At 44.4% G+C, this 11,368-nt stretch overlaps 1 protein-coding gene across 3 annotated transcripts in view; it reads right to left on the reverse strand.

The window, feature by feature from the left end:
• The window catches only part of LOC309383165 (uncharacterized protein), a 37,201-nt gene extending 26,159 nt beyond the window's left edge, over positions 1 to 11,042 (reverse strand). Inside the window, exons 1-2 of one of the 3 annotated variants that reach the window (XR_014173781.1) lie at positions 10,960 to 11,042; positions 5,915 to 8,923 (exon numbers count right to left, since the gene is read on the reverse strand). The gene's annotated coding sequence lies outside the window, so the exon portion shown is untranslated. Of the gene's footprint in view, positions 1 to 4,074; positions 4,170 to 5,914; positions 8,924 to 10,959 lie in introns of those variants that run through there. The other 2 variants (XM_081935375.1, XM_081935376.1) reach the window with 2 other exon arrangements.
• Between the last annotated feature and the right edge of the window lie 326 nt (positions 11,043 to 11,368).

Raw genomic sequence — 11,368 nt, forward strand, 5'->3', positions numbered from 1 at the left:
GAATTGGGAATAGAATACAATAGGAATTTGAATAGGAATGAATAGAAATAGGAATAGGAATAGAGAACTAGAAATGAATAGAATAGAATAGGAGAATAGAACAGAATAGGAATTAGAATAGAATAGGAATTAGAATAGGAATGAATAGAAATAGGAATAGAAATAGAGAACTACAAATGAAATGAATAGGATAGTAGAGTAGAGTAGAGTAGAAAAGAATAGAATAGAATAGAATAGAATAGAATAGGAATTAGAATAGAAAAGGAATTAGAATACAATAGGATTAGAATAGCAATGAATAGAAATAGGAATAGAAACAGAGAACTAGAAATGAAATGAATAGGAGAATAGAATAGAATAGAAAACCTGAGACTGTCCCACAGATGTGATAGGACTACAACATCCATCACCTTCTGGCCCTGCCATTGCTGACTGGAATGCTGGGATTCATTCAATATCTATACAGTATATCAGGAAGAGTCTGGGAACAGCTTTTCTGTCTTAGAAAGGAGGAAGTGACTGTCCATATACACTAAAAGAAAATGATAAACTTTCCAAGGAAACATTTCATGCGGTTGTAAGAGATATGCACAATGCACATATAATACCACCATAATTGTCAGACACATTTTTTTCTTAAAGTAAAAAAAAGTTTAATGTAGAAAAATATATGCAACGCAAGCAAAAAATGAACAGAGAAACAGAAAAGGAATTGGGAAAAGAAAAACCATACAATTTTGCTTTCTGCCCTTCTATCAAATAATTGTCATCACATATTCCTATTTGGGAACCAGAATAAAACATTCCTTGAAAACAGATCCTGGCTTCAAGTTCATTCCTGAGAGAAATCCAGACTGGCATTTCCCTTCCACTCACTCAAAATAACATCATCTTATTTGCAAGAGTGGAGTCAGTTAATCTTTGAAGTGTCTGAAGATTTACATACATGTTAACACACGAAAATATATCTTTATGGAAAGTGAAAGTTATAAACAGGAAGGGGAGGGATTCAGAACAATTCTGTGACTGAGGCCAGACATGGAATACTGAAGTGTTAATACCGCTTTATACTGCTTTGGTAAGACCATACTTGGAATACTGTGTCCAGGTTTGGTCACATAATACAAAAAGATGTTGAGACTCTAGAACCGTGATGGCGCACCTATGGCACGCGTGCCACACGGATCTATTTGTTAGGGCACGCAAGGCATTGGCCTGTCAGGTCCAGCGTGCATGCGAGTGCTGGCCAGCTGACTTCAGCTTTCATTTTTGTCCGTTTTTCGCCTTCAGGAGGCTTCCCTGAAGACTCCGGAGGGAGAAAAAGGGCCCTATAGGCAACCCAGAAGTCTGTTCCTGAACTTCCAGTTTGCCCGTAGGGCTGTTTTTCTCCCTCCGGAAGCCTCTAGCGGGTCTGAGGAGGAGGCTGCGCTAAAGTGGGGGAGAGGGCGGGGGTCGCATGCACATGCACGGGAGGAGAGTTGTGCATGCATTCATGGGGGGTCACATGCTAAGAATTATGGGTGTGGGCACGCCCACACAGGACTCCCCTATGCCCCCCATGCTTTTGGCACATGATGGCAAAAAGGTAAACCATTGCTCTAGAAAGCGTGCAGAGATGAGCAACAAAACTGATGAGGGCAGTGGAAACTAAAACATATGATGAACGGTCGCAGGAACTGGGTATGTCTAATGAACAAAAGGACTAGGGGTGACATGAGAGCAGCCTTCCAATATTCAAGAGGCTATCACGAAAAGGGAGTCAAGTTATTCTGAAGGCAGTGCAAGAAGTAATGGATGGAAATATCTATGGCAGGATGTCAAACTCAATTTCATTGAGGTCCGCATCAGGGTTATGTTTGACCTTTGGGGGGGCATGTCCAGAGTGAGGACACAATATTTTATTCCAATAACTAAAGGCTGTTTGGAGCGCAACAAACCTGGCTATTGTGCTATTGTGCACACGTCTCTGTTCCCCCCAAATGCATTGCATGCAGCTATATTAGACCTCCCAGGCCAGTCACTTGATCTGATTTTTTTTGTGGTACTGTCAGAGGTGGTATTCAGCCGTTTTGGACTGGTTCACCCGAACCGGTAGGAGAAATCGCAGTTGGGTCCACCACCCACCCACCCTGGCTTTATGTCGTCCTATTAAGGGACAGTTTTGTAGCATGTAAAGTGTACACATGTGCACATTTGTGAACCAGTAGGGACGATAAGTGAAAACCACCCCTGGGTACTATCCTTGGTACTATCTGAGCTTGGTTGTTTTCTGGCAAATGTTCCATTATCCAACCTGTTAGTACATCAGTGCTACAAGTGAGTATGGCTTGCTCTATATTCAAGCCCCTTAACCTGTTATTGTTGGTGTTAACCAGTAATAGCAAAAGCAATGGACTTATAGACTTATATACTGCTTCACAGTGCTTTTACAGCCCTCTCTAAATGGTTTACAGAGTCAGCCTATTGCCCACAACAATCTGGGTCCTCATTTTACCCACCTCGGAAGGATGGAAGCCTGAGTCAACCTTGAGCCAGTGAGAACCGAATTGCCAAACTGCTGGCAGCCGGTGATGAGTAGTAGCCTGCAGTACTACATTCTAACCACTGCGCCACTGTGGTGCTTTAATCAGTAAACAGCAGCCTAATCTAAGAACTACCAAGAACCCTCTCACCACGTTAACTTGTGTTATTTTATAGCCCAGATCATCCAACATCTGAGACTTTTTAATACCTAGCAACATTGTATGTTGTAGCAGGGTCACTACCTGAAAGCAACATGGAGGTGAAGAATTGCCCTAAATATTTAGGCAATAAGGGTGAGATGAGACTACAGGTAGTACTCCCTGTAATAAAGGCACTAGAGAAGCATATATTGTGTTGTTTTTGTGTGTCCTGAGTCACTGGGATATTGCATTATAGTCTGACCTCTGAGCTGCGTTACAAACTTTGAAATCTTAACTTAAGGATTGCATATAAAATGGATGGACAACATGCAAAAACTACAAGGGGAAAAAAAGCATACATTACAATAAAAAAGCAAACATGCTTTAGGAATCAACCAGAGGTGGAATTCGGCAGGTTCTGACAAGTTCTGGAGAACCAGTAGTGGATACTTTGAGGAGTTCAGAGAACTGGTAAATACCACCTTTCACTGGGCCCACCCCCATCTATTCTCTGCCTCCCGAGTCTCAGATGATGTGGAGGGAATGGAAATTTTGCAGTATCCCTCCCCTGGAGTGAATGGGGAGGGAATGGAGATTTTGCAGTATCCTTCCCCTGGAGTTGGGAAGGAATGGAGATTTTACAGTATCATTCCCCTGGAGTGGGGAGGGAATGGAGATTTTGCAGTATCCTTCCCCTGGAGTTGGGAGGGAATGGAGATTGTACAGTATCCTTCCCCTGGAGTGGGGAGGGAATGGAGATTGTACAGTATCCTTCTCCTGGAGTGGGGAGGGAATGGAGATTTTGCAGTATCCTTCCCCTGGATTGAGTGGGGAGGGAATGGAGATTTTGTAGTATCCTTCGCCTGGAGTGAGTGGGGAGGGAATGGTGATTTTGCAGTATCCTTCCCTTGGAGTGGGGAAGGAATGGAGATTTTGCTGTATCTTTTCCTGCCACTCCCACCAAGGTATTGCCACAGAACGGGTAGTAAAAATGTTTGAAACCCATCACTATTCCAGCCTGGTTCTAGGGATGAGCTCTTCCAGCTGTGATATTCCCTGTTGTTTAATATTGTTTGATTTTATTAATTATATCGTGTTATAGGTTTTGGAGTGTCTAATTTATATATTCCTTCAACTGTTAAGTGGTTACTTGTTGGGAATTCCACTATTCCCTTTTTATCAGTTTCATTGTGTCTATTTTGAACGTTTCTGTCATGGGATTCAGTTGCTATTCTTTTAATTCTGCTCCACACTTAATTCTTAAGCGTGGCATATATTGTTATTCCCCTCCTCGCCCTCATTCCCATTGCCCCTCTTTCTTGCCTTCTGGTATTTTGATTGTATGTATAAGACAATCCCCAAAAGGAAAAAAAATGGAGTCTTCACAGAATGATAATCGAAAGAAACACACCTTTTGCAATGAACTTTTGCAGCAGCCAGTCAATCATGGATTCTTCCAACATCTTCCATTCCTTCCCTCTGTGCTAATGACCCACTTTGTTCCCCAAAGATATCCGAATGTTGTAGCCACTAAACGTTTGCATTATGTAACGAGGCTCTCGAAGATCCAGATGCTTTTAAAGCATCTCACGCATTTTCAGCTCCTAAGCATAATGTGACTTGACAGCAGAGGTGCTAAGAAGAAAAAGGCACTGAAAAAGAGAAGGGAATAAGGAAATGTGGAAAGAAATATCCTTCTGGGCTCAGTTCTAAGTGGAGGAAAAGACACTGGATTCATGGAAGTTGCTTGGAAAGAAGGTTTATTCATGAACGGGATCCCATGCCTTGGAGATCTTGGGCAAAGAAAAAGGCACATGGGTGAGAGAGAGAGAGAGAGAAAGATTTATACCCTCTCTTGGGCTTTGAATTTCAGCTTGTGTTCTGATTGGTTGTCAGGCTCCCATTAGGCTATGCAGGGCAGGGATGGTTTGCTGCCAGCATTACTGCCGATACGGTAAGTGCGCTTTGCTCGCTTCTGCACGCCAGACACACAACCTGCATGCGTGGACATTGGTCCATAAATGCAATCAAAATTGTTCTGCGCATGCCAGAAGAAAGAAACAAGATGGCGCCACCTACTGCGCCACCAGGAGAACCGGCTCAGGGGCATGGCGGGCTTGGAACCGGCACCGACCCAGGCCACCAAACTACTACCGGTTCAGCCGAGTCGGTCCAAACCGGCAGGAACCCACCACTGATGCAGGGGCAGCTCTGTAGGCTGTCCGGAGTCCCAAGCTTGGTTGAATCTTGCTGGATGATGCAATCTCCCCAGGGGCTGTGTGGTGAGTTCTGTTGGTAGATGGGCAGAGGGCTAATCCTAGCTTTGTTGGATCTTGGGTGAGGGCATTTGCTTATGAATAGACCTAGCTATTTCTTTATCGCTGCTGTGGGCTACTGAGGAGGATGGGGGTTGAATATCTGCCTCCCTTTTTAGGGGAGATATTCTGCCCTTTTATTATTTCCTAGAATATTTCATTTTTCTAGGAGTGGGGAGGGTGCCAACTTCCTACAGAAGGAAAAGAGAATTAAATATAACTTGATTATTTTAAAGTATAAGAACTTTGCACATATTTAAATTTGAAGCCACTTGGAGCTTAAGGTCCAGGCCAAACAGGCTTCCTAATCCCTACCCTGGTTCTACTGGTAGTTGTTGGGTTTCCTTTGTAAAGGGTTCATACCAGGGGTGAAATGCTACTGGTTAGGGCCAGTTCACCCGAACTGGTAGTTAAAAAGAATGCTTAACAAATTAAAAAAAGTTCTGACGATCAGCTGTGCTGTGCAATGGTAGAAACTTTAAAAAAAAAATTTTTTTTAGTACTTGGGGTCTGTTTTTGCTCCCAGGAGGCTTCCCTGAGGCCGGCTAGGCCAAAAACGGAGGGTGACAGTGGGGCTGCTGCGAAAAAAAGAAAGAAAGAGGAAGCGAGAAGGAAAAAGGAGGAGGAGGAAGGACCACAAATCGGGCACTAGACGCAGCTTCAGGGGATACCTTGAAAGAGCACAGCAATCCAGGGCTGGAAGGCACCTGGAGGTCATCTAGTCCAACCACAGGCTCCAGCAGGACATTGTTAAAGTGAGTTTCTGTCTTCTGACAACCCCCCCAGTCACATGACTACATAGCCATGCCCACCCAGTCACATGACCCCACCACGACCAAGCCACACCCACAGAACCGGTAGGAAAAAGGTTTAGATTTCACCACTGGTTCATACACGATGCGATATATTGGAATAAAAAAAGTAATAGATAACCTGACAAAATCAAATCAATATTTATTACAGTGTAAGATCAGCATACAGTTAAACAGTACAGAAAAGAATAATAGTCTAAAAATGATAATTATTTTTAAAATACATAGAAGAGGGAATACATATAAAACAGAAGGTGAAATGGAACTAAAAGGAAAGCTAGGGTAAGATGGGGTAGGGCAGAGTTTCTCAACCTTGGGAACTTGGAAAATGGGTGGACTTCAACTCCCAGAATTCCCCAGCCAGCATAGCGTATCATGTTGGAGCATTCACAACTTTTGGAGGTAAGCTGATTAATTGCTCTGTCGTGAAATTTCTCCTTAGTTCTAGGTTGCTTCTCTCCATGATTTGTTTCCATCCATTGCTTCTTTTCCTGCCTTCAGGTGCTTTGGAGAACAGCTTGACTCCCTCTTCTTTGTGGCAGCCCCTGAGATATTGGAACACTGCTGTCATGTCGCCTAGTCCGTCTTTTCATTGAACTGCTAGACATACTCAATTCCAGCAACCGTTCTTCATGTTTTAGCCTCCAGCCCCCTAATCATCTTTGATGCTCTTCTCTGCACTCTTTCTAGAGTCTCCACATATTTTTTACATCATAGCAACCAAAACTGGATGCAGTATTCCAAGTGTGGCCTTACCAAGGCTCACTGGAGAAGCACGTGCTCTTTTGTTTCTGGGGGTCGAGAGTGAAGGGGGCATTGTATTATAACTTGAAATGGGTTACTGAAATGAACAAACCTTGATTTCTGCTGATAGTGAGCTATGGGAAATTAGCCTTTATTAAATTTTCTTCTCTCCCTCAGCTCTAATACTGAAGCCCATTTGACTAAATGAACAAGGCCAGAAATTAAAGAGTTAACTTCTCAACCATATTTTTATAAGCAGCTCAGAAATGAAATTCAAGCCTTCCCTACAGTCATCACCTTCTGCGTCACATGGATTTTCTTGTGTACAGCAAGAGAGGAATTTTGTGTGAAGCACCGTCCACACTCTGGACATTTGAAAGGTTTCTCCCCAATGTGTAAACTTACATGATTGGTAAGTTTAGACATACTACTAAAACTTTTCCCACAATCCGGACACTCATATGGTTTCTCTCCAGTGTGAATCCTATGGTGGCTCACCAGATTGGAATTCTGACTGAATCTTTTCCCACAATCTGGACACTTGTATGGTTTCTCCCCTGTGTGAGTCCTCTGGTGTATCACCAGGGCATAATTCTGACTGAAACTTTTCCCACAGTCCAGACATTCATACGGTTTCTCTCCTGTGTGAATCCTTTGATGTATAACCAGCTTAGAATTCCGAGTGAAGTTTTTCCCACATTCCAGACACTTGTATGGTTTTTCCCTTGTGTGACTCCTCTTGTGTATCAACAGGTGAGAATTCTGACTGAATCTTTTCCCGCAATCCAGGCACTCATATGGTTTCTCTCCTGTGTGTGTCCTCTGATGTACCACCAGATCGGAATTGTGACTAAAACTTTTCCCACAATCCGGGCACTCGTATGGTTTCTCCCCAGTGTGAATCCTATGGTGGCTCACCAGATGGGAATTGTGACTGAATCTTTTCCCACAATCCAAACACTCATATGGTTTCTCTCCTGTGTGTGTCCTCTGATGAACCACCAGATAGGAATTGTGACTGAAACTTTTCCCACAATCCGGGCATTCGTATGGTTTCTCCCCAGTATGAGTCCTATGATGGCTCACAAGATGGGAATTCTGACTGAATCTTTTCCCACAATCCAGACACTCATATGGTTTCTCTCCTGTGTGTGTCCTCTGATGAACCACAAGATAGGAATTGTGACTGAAACTTTTCCCACAATCCGGGCACTCGTATGGTTTCTCCCCAGTGTGAATCCTATGGTGGCTCACCAGATGGGAATTGTGACTGAATCTTTTCCCACAATCCAGACACTCATATGGTTTCTCCCCTGTGTGTGTCCTCTGATGTATCACCAGTTCGGAATTGTGACTGAAACTATTCCCACAATCCGGGCACTCATACGGTTTCTCCCCGGTGTGAATCCGATGGTGACTCACCAGATGGGAATTCTGACTGAATCTTTTCCCACAATCCAGACACTCATATGGTTTCTCCCCTGTGTGAGTCCTCTGATGTATCACCAGTTCGGAATTGTGACTGAAACTTTTCGCACAATCTGGGCACTCATATGGTTTCTCCCCTGTGTGAATCCTATGGTGGCTCACCAGATGGGCATTCTGACTGAATCTTTTCCCACAATCCAGACACTCATACGGTTTTTCCCCAGTGTGAATCCTCTGATGGCTCACCAGATGGGAATTCTGACTGAATCTTTTCCCACAGTCTGTACACTCATACGGTTTCTCCCCTGTGTGGGTCCTCTGATGTATCACCAAATTGGAATTGTCACTGAAACTTTTCCCACAATACAGACACTCATACGGTTTCTCCCCTGTGTGGGTCCTCTGGTGTATCTTTAGGGTGGCCTGCTTTCTGAAGCTTTTGCCACAGTGATGGCACTGGGCAGACTTTCCTCCAGTTTGGATCCTCTTATGCATAATCAGCTATGATCTGAAAATTTTGCAGGGGTGTTTCCATCACTTACACTTTCTATTCTCAAGGTCCGAAATATTTGTGATCCCTTCTTCGATGGTGCTTTTATTCCAGCTACTCTTTCTTCCTTCACATGATGAGGCTTGCATGTGACTGTCTACCCTATGGGCCTATCCAAGTGACCTCTTCCATTCCGGATTTCCAGATTATTTGGGATTTGGAAATGATCCTGACCTTGACCTTTTCATGGAGTGTTTCAGTGAGTTTCACAGACTCAATTATTTCCAGCTGAAAATTCTCTTTCTGTTATTCTCTCTTTTGTCTCTCCCCTGTCTTGGGGAGGAGAAGAATTTTGTGGTTTTCTGGAGGAAGTGGGGAAAAAACTTTGATTGCTGGCCGGATTTGTTTTCCTTTTTAATGGTGCTTCTGATTCTCACTTGCTCAGGATGGTCTCCTGGACATCCTCTTCATCTAAAAGATTCACATAAAGTGGTGAGTTTAATTATTGTATATAAAAGGCTGTACAAGATGTGAAAACAGCAAGAATACTGTATTTTTCAAAGTATAAAGACGCACCTTCTCCCTTCCCCCACAAAAGAGTGTGAAAATCTGTGTGCGTCTTATACACTTTTTGGCCAATACCCCATCCCTGCACATCCCGCTTTTCACAAAAAGGGACGTGCAGCGAGTTTTGGAGGTGTTTTTTGCCCATTTTTGCCCCACCCCAGCAGCACACTAGAAGCCTCCCAAAGCCTATGCATGCCCTATGTGTCTGCAAAATTTAAAGCAGCAGTTTTGTTCATGAAATGCCTCAGTTTCCAAGAAAACAAGATGTACAGAAAAATAACAAGGACCCTAAGATGAAGACTATTTAAATTTCCCAACCAGCTGAAAATTGCAGCCACCAGTTTTAAATTTGCAGCACTAGAAGAATAAAAATTGGGGAGGGAAGGTACCAGACGCACCAAGATTTTGAAGAGGCATTTTTTTTTAAAAAAAAAAAGATTTTGCAGTCTGCAAACCTCCCAAAAACGTGCCTGTTTTTTTTTTTTTTTAAACGGCATGGATAGCCTTTAGGAGGCTTGCAGAGAGCTCCTGGGGTTTACCCCCCCCCCCCCCAAAATGAGCAAAAAATGGCCCGTTTCTCACAAAATTCCACCTGTTTTTGTAAAAAAAAACAAAGGTATGCATAGCGTTTAGGAGACTTATACAGTGCTCCTAGGGGTTGGGGGGGAAACACTGAGCAAAAAAACACCCAGTTTTTCGCTCATTTCGGCCCTCACCAGCCCCCAGGAGCACTTTGCAAGCCTCCAAAAGGCTATGCACGGCCATTTTGGTGAAGCAGGCGGGGTTTTGGGAGGCAAAAAATGCTGTATTCAGTGTATAAGATGCACTCAGATTTTCAGCCTCTTTTTTGAGGGAAAAAGATGTGCCTTATGCTCCAAAAAATATGGTATACGTAGCAGCTGAATATCTTTCAGCCTAGCAGCTTCTCTGCTCTGCTTCTCCAGTGTGGAGCAAACCACATAGCCCTACTTGCTCCCAGCCTTGGTCTCTGATCTTTCCTCAGTTCTAGCTACTGCATGGACTCTAGAAAGAGAACAAGGCACAAGGCCAACCACATGGCACGCTCTGCCATACATCAACAACATTTGAGAATGCTGTAGAAAGCAGCTTCCGAGATGCCCACTGTTTGCCCAGAGGCTACCGTACTTGTAAAGATCGCTTGGAGGTGGGAGATACTTCTAATGTAATCTATCAGATCCCCTGCATGGATTGCCCCTGTGTCTATGTAGGACAGACAGGGAGGAAGTGAACACAAAATTGTAAGGACACAAGTGAGTGGCACAGAAACAGCCAGGTAAATGATTGAAGCCTTTGAGAAACGGGACCTTTGTCAGTCAACAGGAGTGCTGATTTACCATCAGCCTATCAAATACTTAGAAGGTAAAGGGCTGGGCAGCACAAGCAAAGGACAACAACTACTCAAAAACCAGCACAATCAACATCTAAAATGCCTACTTCCACACCAAATGGATTTCCAGAGGACGGAGATAAACCTCCAAGGGCTTCAAGGACTCTCTAAAAGGATTCAAACGACCAGCTGTCTGTCTGCAAGGAATATAAATCCTTCCATTCCCCATCATCCTGTCAGAGCTAAAGAAGCTTCTTGAATGAGAAAGGAAACGTCTTCAATAAGGAAAAAAAAAAAACCAAGAAAGTCCAGTGGCCTCCTGAAGAAAACACCTTTGGGACAACCATGCCCTGGATGGCTGAGAATCTTTGCAGGCTTGGAGGGAGGATTTTAAGGGGATCGGTGGAGCCGATCGCAGAAGCAGCAACCAAGCAGCGGGGAAGCACCGTGCACGGAGCAGAAAAACTTGCGAGCAAAAACCGGGGACTCCGATGGGGAGAGGCCGCAGCTGGCAAACCCCCCCCCTCCTCCACCTGAGCCCCCCCTTCCCCGCTCGGGGTCCAGCTGCCCTCTTGCCAGAGTCTTTGCTCACCTGGCGCCCCTCCCCGCGAGGGGATCTCCGCAGTCCTGGCGTAGCAAACGGCGGGAGACGGGGGTGGGTGGGGGAAGAGGCGGAAGAGGTAGGACACTGGGATCCCAGCTCCCCTTTGCCCCTTTCCTGCCTCCTCTCTAGGCGCAAAGGAAAAAAAAACTCTCTGCTTTTAACCCCTTCGCTGAAGGCCGGGCGGGGAGGGGGCGGGACCGAGCGATCCCAAAATCCACAGCCCGGGTGAAGGCAGGATCGCTCGCGTCACCCAGCGGGAAAAGCCCAAGGCTCAAAAAAAGCACCGAGACGGAAAGGGAAAGTTGCATCTGCTTATCTGCATCTACAGGGGGAAATTAGGAATTCAAAGTTATTGAATATAGAATGGGATAAGGATAGAATAGGAATTAGATTAGGA

Source organism: Natrix helvetica (genome assembly GCF_964273705.1).
Source record: "Natrix helvetica genome assembly, chromosome: 1".
Lineage (NCBI taxonomy): Eukaryota > Metazoa > Chordata > Lepidosauria > Squamata > Natricidae > Natrix > Natrix helvetica.